Below are 9,575 nucleotides of genomic sequence, written 5' to 3' on the forward strand. Positions count from 1 at the left end.
TTTCCTGATTAATACTTCGTAGGATGATTAGTGTAGTCTGTTCATGGATACATTAGGACAGGCTGGCTCATGGCTTTCCCCCTGCCACTGAGAATACCAGAGCTTGGTACTCCATTGGAAAAGGGTTAACTCACATGCTAGACTAGTATCAACAGTAGAGCTTTCTGGTACTCTCTGCTCCCCTGACTCACCCACTAGGACCATGGGCTGACATGTTCTAAACATTGTCATTTTCCTTTTAAATAACAAAGAAACCTTGCAAATGAACTAAACATGTCTGACTCGGGATTCCAAAAGAACCACCCTCCCCATCCCCCAGATAAAGGCTTATTTCTGGGGCTTTAGAATCAAATTAGAACACCCTGTCAGACACCTATTTGTGCAAACGTTAATTTCAAGTGTATTTAAATGTCTTCGCATCTTGCTTTTGCTCATCACATCAAGCAAAGCCGCTTCCACTGTGTAATCACAATGATGAATAAACATGGGGTGCTTATAAAGGATTCAGGCACCACAAAACTGATCAATTGTTAATTCTATAAAGTGACTAAACGTGCCTTCCTTTGCAATAACTCCATCAGGCTGTGTTTTTGGTGGGAAAGATGCCCAGGTCCTCTGCCCACTGTCTCTGCGAAGCAAAAATGCAATCATCAGTCAGATCCTGCTTACAGCTTATCTTGATCTTGATTATTTCCTTGTACTGTCTCAACCCACCGCTCCCTCCTAACCCCGACAAGAAGCAAAAATTGTCATGGTGTTTACAAAACTATGTGCTGCACGGTTGTTAATTGCCAGAGGATTTGAGGCAGCACTCATGTTAACAACCTAAATAGGCACCGTGTGTACTTATTGGCCTCTTATTAGTTAAATAAAATACCAATTTCCAAATGAGCATTTGACCCACACACAGGAACTCCAACTCTCAATCAAATTCCTCCATGTGGCAGGATGAGGGCTTTTAGAGTTTCTCCTTGGGATAAACACATTTGTTATTTATCTCTTCTCCCCAACCATGCAACCATGGGCCGTACACATGAGGGGTTTGGTCAACCTTTCTTGAATTGAAAGAATGAATGATCTACTAAGAGCTCTGCCTCTAGACCACACTGACTGGGCTCAAATCATGCCTCTGCTATGAAATACCAGTGTGGCTCCCTCCCTGTGCACCTCATTTTGCTCATGCACAAAAGGGAGATGATGACGCTATCTTCCTTATAGGACTTTGGGTAGGATTAAATGAGATAGTGCATAAATATGCTTAATGTAGTAAAATGGTACAGCTACTATGGAAAATAGTACAGCAGTCCCTCCAAAAACTAAACACAGAATTACCATACAATACAGCAACTCCACTTCTGGGTGTAGACCCAAAAGGACTGAAAGCAGGGGCTCCCACAGATGTTTGTATACCCATGTTCATAGCGGCATGGTTTGCAACAGCCAAAATGTGGAAACAACTCATATGTCCATCAACAGACAAATGACAAACAAGATGTGGCCATTACATACAATGGAATAATTTTCAGCCATAAAAAGGAAGGAAATTCTGACACATGCTATAGCATGGATGAACCTTGAAGACATGGTGCTAAGTAAAATAAAACACTCACAAAAGGACAAATATTGTATGACTCTGGTTACATGAGGTACCTAAAGTAGTGAAATTCAGAGATCAGAAGGTAGAATGGTGTCTTCCAGGAACTAGGAGAAGGGAAGAAGGGGGAATTAGTATTTAATGGGTACTGAGTTACAGTTTTATACGATGAAAAGAGTTCTGTGGATGGACTGAGGTGATGATAGCCCAAAAATGTGAATGTGCTTTATGCCACTGAAATGTACACTTAAAAGTGGTTAAAATGATAAATTTTATGTTATTTGTATTTTGGCAAAACAAAAAAAAATGCTTAGCACAATACCAACCAAGATTCTTACTCAATAAATGATAGTTATTGTTGCTATTATGATTTTTAAAAGCTCAACAATATTGTTAAATATTATAAATATTTAACAAACAAAACCTAACATAAAAATGGCCAGTGCTTAGCAGAAAACTCTCATGAGACACTTACTATGTAAGGTCCAATTCCATTTAAATGTCTCCTTACCTACCCCTCCACTTTCCCCACCTCTGTTGGTAGGTACTCCTTGGCCCTGTCAGGGATGTTTAAATGTTAACCAAGGAGTTTCCTAAATCTCTTCAATTGCACATCAGCTCTTAAGCTTTTTCTTTGGGGGAGGTGGGTGCGGGGTGGGGTGGAATTTAGCACACAAGGAGGATGAGATTGGTACCAAGGGACAGACTCACCACCATCCTCCAGTTTGCTTAATGGAATTCCATGCTCCTGTGCAGATCCGACAGTCTGCAAAGAGCAGGACAGAGTGCAAAGAAGATGTGAGCTTTTTATCCTGGGAGGACTGGGCCCATGGTAACCAATTTTATGGCTCTTTTGATTTCTGTCCGTGGATATTTGTGTCTGTGCGTGTGTGTGAGTGTGTTGAGAAGGAATTAATCCAAAAATATAGATGAAGAAAGCTGTGTCTCGGATCTGAAGCCGGGTTGCATAATCAGTTCTGAAAGCAGAGAAAAGGTAACAGATGTTTACATTACAATCTGGCTGCTACTGGAAGAGCTGCCAAATGATTTAAATAGTAACAAAGATTACTATTCCAGTGATTTGTTGCCCCCACCGATACATGCAGGGAATTCACCCCAATAATTTTTTCTTTGGTCAGCCTTAATTAAACACCCCATTGTATGAAATATTTATGGCCTTCAAGCTAGTAAAATCTTAAACTAGATACCAATTTTAAAAAGTAGAATTGAAGGACTCATTCCAATATGACATATGAAACTTGATGCTTTTGGTAAACAGGAATGTATTACAAAGCAACTCAAAATCCCTTTCAACTTTTGGGTGTTTCATGAATTAAGATGAATTTTTAAATAGAATAACATACAGCCATGAAAAGGAATGGCATAAAGCTCTCTTCACTGATTTGTCATCCTTCTGGAAATGGATCCAGAGCATATCTGAGTTGCATGTGAATGCACATAAAATGGTCACCACTGCATCAGAGGTCCCCATAGTCAAGGGAGTGTTGACCTCCTTCCCTAGCCATGGGTTCACCAAAGGCCCTCCAATGGGCCTTTGCTGAGTAAACAAAGCAGGTCACAGATTATATAAGATCCCATTTATCTAAAATTATTAGGTCTAAATGATAGCAGAAGAAGGGAATTAGAAATAGATTTACTTGGCCAGGCGCGGTGGCTCACGCCTGTAATCCTAGCACTCTGGGAGGCCGAGGCCGGAGGATCGCTTGAGCTCAGGAGTTTGAGGTTGCTGTGAGCTAGGCTGATGCCACGGCACTCACTCTAGCCTGGGCAACAGAGTGAGACTCTGTCTCAAAAAAAAAAAAAAAAAAAAAAAAAGAAATAGATTTACCAAAATAGGAAAAGGAATTGTCTCTGAGTAGCAAACTTGGGTGGTTTTTTATTTACTGTCTTTTTCATATTCTTCTAAATGTTTGAATTTCATACACCAAGCATGTATTATCTTTATAAGAAAAGAAAAAGAAAAGAATATTTCAAAACAGAAGCCTACGGTGATGAAAAGAATCTTGGCCTATACATTAAGATATGTGGGTTCTCTTCCAGAAATAAAAAGCTGGGGACGTTAAATATGTCATTTCACTACTCTGGGCCTAAAAATTTGCACTAGTACAGGGCTTCTCAACCACAGTATTCATGACATTTTTGTGGGTGCTGTCCTGTGCATCATAGGATGTTTAGCGAGACCCCTGGCCTCCACCTGCTAGAGACTGCTCTCCCATCCCCAGCCCACCCCAAGTTGTGTCAACCAACAAAAAATGTCTCCAGACATTGCCAAAAGTCCTCTAGGGTGCAAAATTGCCCCCATTTGAGAACCATTGCATTAGATGGTTTCTAAGTTTCTTCCTTGCTGGAAACCTTTGATTGCTTTTAGATTCTCTATTTAAAGTCTGAGGTTTTAGATACAATGATTCACAGATAAGTAACTATGGTATACCAAGGACTCATCAATATTTTCATGATTCATTCGATAAAGGAGGGTATGAAAATGAACAAAATGAACAAATAAAACCATGCATTTTCAGAGAAAACTGTACAACATATGGCATAGATGTGAAACTAAGAGTATCTGAGCAGACACAGTGGTCATTAAAAAACTACTACTAATAATAACCGTAGCTTTTGACAGTTCCACCTTTGGCTAGGACAACTGAAATGCTGCAAAAATGTGCAAGTGCTTTCCAGTTTGAAATGAACTTTTAGCACTAACAAAGCCAAGAGAGTATTGTATACACTGTCCTATTTTTACTTTAAAAAAAAAAAGGCCCAGTGTTTTGATAAAAATACAAAGAGGTCTTCATATTTTTCAAACAAGAATATTTTACTCTTCTGTACTAATAATACTACAGTCTCAGGAAAGGATTATAAATCCATATCTTTATTATCTTTTTAAATAGAGAGCCTTCTTGTCATTTTATTAACAAGAACTCCCTAATATTTGACACTACCATACTGCTGAATAAAAATTATTTATGCTTGCATTAATGACTTGATATTATAAGATTCTGACATCTTTTGAATTAAAAAGAGTGACTAAAAAAGATTCAGTGTTGTTTTAGATTGATGACTCTGAAAATCTGTAGTTCATCCATATAGAGAAAGCCATCTACTAACCAGAGTGCTTCCTTAACATTAGCACCCTATACCTGGCACATACTAGGAGTTCAACAAACGTAAGATATCATTATCATTATCTGCAATTATGTCAGCAAATAGTTTTGTCATAAATTATCAGTATTGGTTTTTACAGCAACTAAAAGGTACATAGTATAAGAGTATCACACAATAGATTTATGTTCTGAGTTTTCTTTCATAAGCAAACCTTAAATTATTACCTAAAACTGCCTCACCGTCATTTTAACATCCATGTCTGTCCATGTGTTCAGATGGGTCCAGCTTGACTCAATCTGCTCAATCCCCCCACCTCACCCCCACCGCCGCCAGGTCCCCTTTAAACCTCTCCTTTGTAACTGTGGGTCCTGTGGCAGCTACTAGGAAGGCAGCTTAGGTGCACACAGCTGTCAGATCTTTGAGTGGGGTTCAGCTAGTGTGAGGATCTAACAAACTGAGCCTTGACAGTGCAAGAAGTCAATGTGGCCCTCCTCTGCAGAGACAACCGAGAGGAGAGGTCCCACCACAACACAGGAGTCTTTCATTGGAAAGGACACTGGGCTAGGAGTTAGGACTCCAAGATTCTAATCCCAGTTCTTTTTATAACATAGTAGATTCGAGTCACAACACTTCCTACCCCCAATCTTCTAGAAAGCTGCACTGAGGTACTTTCCAGATTTAAAATTCCTTAAGCCTTTGAGTCTTCCCTTAAACCAGATTGTGCAATTATGTTTAAGTTTAAAGAAAAAAAAAAAAGAGCCCTTTTAACTGACTTTATGGAGGAAAATGGATTGAACTTGAATAGCAATTGTAAAACAAGAATTTATTTTTTTCAATAAATATCGAATAGATGGGAAGCCAAGGTTAATTTTATCTTGTGAGAGGTGGGGTGCAGGAGATCACAAGCTGAGTGGGCTATTACAAAGTGCAACTCGATATAACGGCTTAAGTCTTTAAGTCAGGACTGCCTAGGGTTCTGGCATGGGCTTCTTAAAATAACATTTTCAAAACAGATAATTGTAAAGTGATTAATGTGGCCAAGATCACTTCACCAATCCCTTTGTGGACATTTTTGTTTCCTATTGCCTGTCCCCCCTCCTCAATCCTGAACCTTAACAAATTGGGATAAAAACACTGTATGGTCTCCCAATCATTTATGATTGGCTGCAGGGCTTGAAGTCATCTTGTTAATCCTGGCTGATTTATAGCCAACACCTGATGAAACAAACACACGTACCCAAATAAAGTGGCCCATCACCTACAGGTTCTATCTATCTCTAGGACCCAAAAAAAAAAAAAAAAAAAAAAGGCTAGTATATTTACTATGATGTCTCGACACATTTGTAAAGAAATACATAGAGCCAGAAGGCAAGGTGAAAAACTCCCAAAGAGGAAGAAAGCTTAAGGGGGAAAATCTACTTATGCAAATTCTAAAGCGATCTATAAAACTGCAATCTGAGAATTTTATTATTAAGCTAAGCTTCTTAGTATTGAAATACCCAAAACTCTCCAACTGGGCAGCTAATTGAGAGTTAAGAAGCGCCAAAAAGACTTCCTTCCTTCCTTCATTCATCACAGGCAATATAGAATCCCTTGCTCAATATGATAATGTGACTTTTGTCAATGCATGTTCAAATCAGATAGAGGATTGGCTGGTGATGATGTCATTCCCATGGGTTAATCCCCAGTGAATGCAGTTTTAATATCATATGCATCAACACACCATTTACATAACGAAGTATTAAGTGTAACAAAAATGAGTGGTGCAGATAAAAGCAGCTATTAGGAAAAGGATATGTACCACTGAAAAGGAGGTGGGGGGACAAAGCAAAGAAGCTTTTTTCTTTTTTCTTTTTCTTTTAACTAAATGGAACTAGGTCATCAAACAATACACATCTCTAAAAAGATCAGAAAACAAATATTGAAATTCAAGTGACCTAGAACATTCCAGTACCAGAAATATGAAAAAGCTTGCCTTCAGTGAAAAATATTCAATAATCAAGCAGAGATATTTGTAGGTGTCTTTTTGTGTTGGGGCAGAAGTAATAAAATTAAAGTCATTCCAAAACAGGTAGATTAGCAGCCACTGCTTTTCCAGGAAGGACAACTTTCTTATCTTTAATGGAGAAAACTGGCCAAGTCTAACTGTGGCGTAAAGCCTTATAATAAATTTTGCAGTGTCAAAGGGCAATTAAGACGGTACTGAAGGAAGAGAGCAAAGTCACACAAAGCAGAACAATGAGACAGAAAAACTTAAGAAGGAAACCTTGAAATACAGCTTTCAGCTATAGAATACTGATCAAGAAATGTCCACACATATGAAGAAAGCTTTTGCACAAATGAGCCATGCCAACTCACGAGGTCATTTGGGGAGGACGTCATCATTAGTCATAATGATTCTGAAAACTGCTCTCACACTGCCTTGTTAAGGCCTGTATTTCCAATCCAAAGGAAGTGTTGGGTTTACACACTGATTTATGGCAATAAACTTAGCAGATACGCTTCTCACTCTAAAACCCACAGCGAGCTGTTGAAGAATTCTTCAAGCCATACATTTGTTCTCAAATGACTGAGTGGAAAAAACTAATTATATTGCAAAATGGCGGGTCCTAAATTATTTTAGCGTTTAAAAAAAAAAATTCAGGCCCTGCCTGAATTGGGCTCAGACGCACAAATTGCCCCCACCTTGTCCTACCTCAGCGAGTGTTCCAGAGGAGTCCAAGCTGGGATGCGTGTGATCACAAAAGCTAACCCACGATCAACGTGCGCAAGTTTGCGCAGCTGAGTCTGCAGGTGGGCGCTTCGGGTTGTTGCGGGCAGAAAGAAGCAGACCAAGGCTTCTAACGCGCCCGTCCCCACACACACGGATCGCCTGTCACATCACATCAACCTTGCTAGTCTCAGAGGGAAGGCCATTGAAAAGTTAAAAGGGAAAAGAGTTCACGGATAAGGACGCTTCACCAAGGGGGGCGGCGGTCCTTAAATCCCCGTGGGGGGTGGGCACATGGGTCGGTCTCAGTGAGTCCATGAACCTGTACATACGTGTTGATGAGGAGCTGATTCATAGCTCGGTTAAGGCTCTCAGAAGGGTTCGTGGAGCGCCGCCCCCCAAACGTTAAATGATACTGATTTAAGAAGAAAACGCACCAGCGTCGCGGTGTCTGGCTTGGGTTGCCTTCCCAGGTGCAGAGCATTAAGTTTCTGATTCCCAAACCACCCCAAGGATACGCTCCTTGCTTAGGGTTAAAGATGCCCTCCCTTCCAGGAGCGGACTGACAGGGCAAATGAGGCAAGAAAGGGGTAAGAAAGAAATGTAAAGAAGCCAGCCACCTTGGTGGGCAAATCCGAGATGCCTCACGCGCAAAAAACCGGGACTTGCAGACCCGCTCCAGTTCTCCACTTGCGCGGGAAGCTTTGCGCTCCCGACGGGAAGACGTGGCCCCAAGCGCTCGCGACGCCCTTCCAGCAAGAGCCCCGCAAGCAGGGGTCCAGGTGGGAGGCTGACCTGCTCCCACCTGCTGGCTCCTATAAGGATCCTGGCTCAGGTCCAAGGGATGAAGCCCCAAGGCCGGTTTGCCCAGACCAGAGCTCTCGGCGAGTTCGCTCTCTCCCTCCTTACACCAATTTATCAAGTGGCCTCCCCCAGCACCCGCTGAGCACCCCCAGGGGCTCTGAAGGGCAGACATGAACCCCGAAATTGGAAGCGGTCGCTGCGGCACATCCTTACTTCGGAACGCCGCTTCCAACTTTGGGGTGCACGGCGACCGACCGCAGCACAGGCGATAACCCCCGCACCCCGGAGCGCCGGATGAGGGGGCTGCCCCAGCTAAGTCGGTACCAGCTCGAGAGGCAGCTGCTGCCCACGAGACAGCACCTAAGTACGGGGTGCAAACCCTCCCCAACTCCGTCTTCCCGCCCCTCCTTTTCCCTTCTTACTCGACGAGAGCCGGCAGCCAACTCAGACCGACGCGTCCAGGACGAGGCACCGATCGCCGCACCGGCGACTGAGGACGCTCACCGTGCCGCCTCCCCGCTGGCGCCCCGGTAGTGGCCCATCACCTCCGCAGCCTCGCCAAGAGAAAGAAAGTTCCACGTCTCTCCAAAGAGAAGCCCGGAGCTGCCGCGGAGGAAGCAGCCTCTGCGGTGAGGCGGCTGCTAGGGGACTCCCGGGGGTCCGCCGGCAGCAGCGCGCCCCGTCGGTGCGCTCGGTCCGGGGCGGCGCGCGGCGAGGAGTGCGGAGCGGAGCCCCGCGGTATAGCTGGCCGGGAGGGGCCGGGCCCGCCGCGGGCCGCGCTGATTGGCCGGGCGGGCCAGCGGCTCCTGCCCCCGCCAGGCCCCGCGGTCCACGTGGGCCAGCCCTGTCCCCGCCCCGCACCCCTGCTCCGCCCGCGCGCCTGGACTCCCTGGCTCCCGTGGCCTCTCCCGAGCGCCTCGCTGTGGCCGCCACTCCGCAGGTGCTGGGGAAAAGGTATTCTTTCTGAATACCTGGGAGCCGCGTGGAGCCCTGCATGAGAGAGAGAGAGGACTTTAGGGTTCGACTCCCAGTGGAAACCATTCCCCACCCAGGACCCAAAGCTGTTTGCAAGCAGGGCTTCTTAGCCACCCTGTGCGTAGCACATGCATAAACTAATCCAGTTTCATGTGTAATTTGCTTGCATGGGAGGGTAGAAAATTCGGCACACATGTCAATACCTAAATACATTTCTTATTTTAAAAATTATAAAAACACAAGCAACACTTCTTTGACTCCCTCCCACCCACCCACTCCCCCAGCCATGCCCTCTTCTGTGAGTAAAGCAACAGTGATGATCAATGATACTTAAACGGCATTCATTTACAGAGATTACCTTATCTG

General features: G+C 43.7%; 1 protein-coding gene across 1 annotated transcript in view; it reads right to left on the reverse strand.

The window, feature by feature from the left end:
- Nucleotides 1-8,684, reverse strand: part of TAFA4 (TAFA chemokine like family member 4) — a 217,353-nt gene extending 208,669 nt beyond the window's left edge. Inside the window, exon 1 of the mRNA XM_069472055.1 lies at nucleotides 8,657-8,684. The gene's annotated coding sequence lies outside the window, so the exon portion shown is untranslated. The remainder of the gene's footprint in view (nucleotides 1-8,656) is intronic.
- Between the last annotated feature and the right edge of the window lie 891 nt (nucleotides 8,685-9,575).

Source organism: Eulemur rufifrons, chromosome 7 (genome assembly GCF_041146395.1).
Source record: "Eulemur rufifrons isolate Redbay chromosome 7, OSU_ERuf_1, whole genome shotgun sequence".
In the NCBI taxonomy this organism is placed as follows: Eukaryota; Metazoa; Chordata; class Mammalia; order Primates; family Lemuridae; genus Eulemur; species Eulemur rufifrons.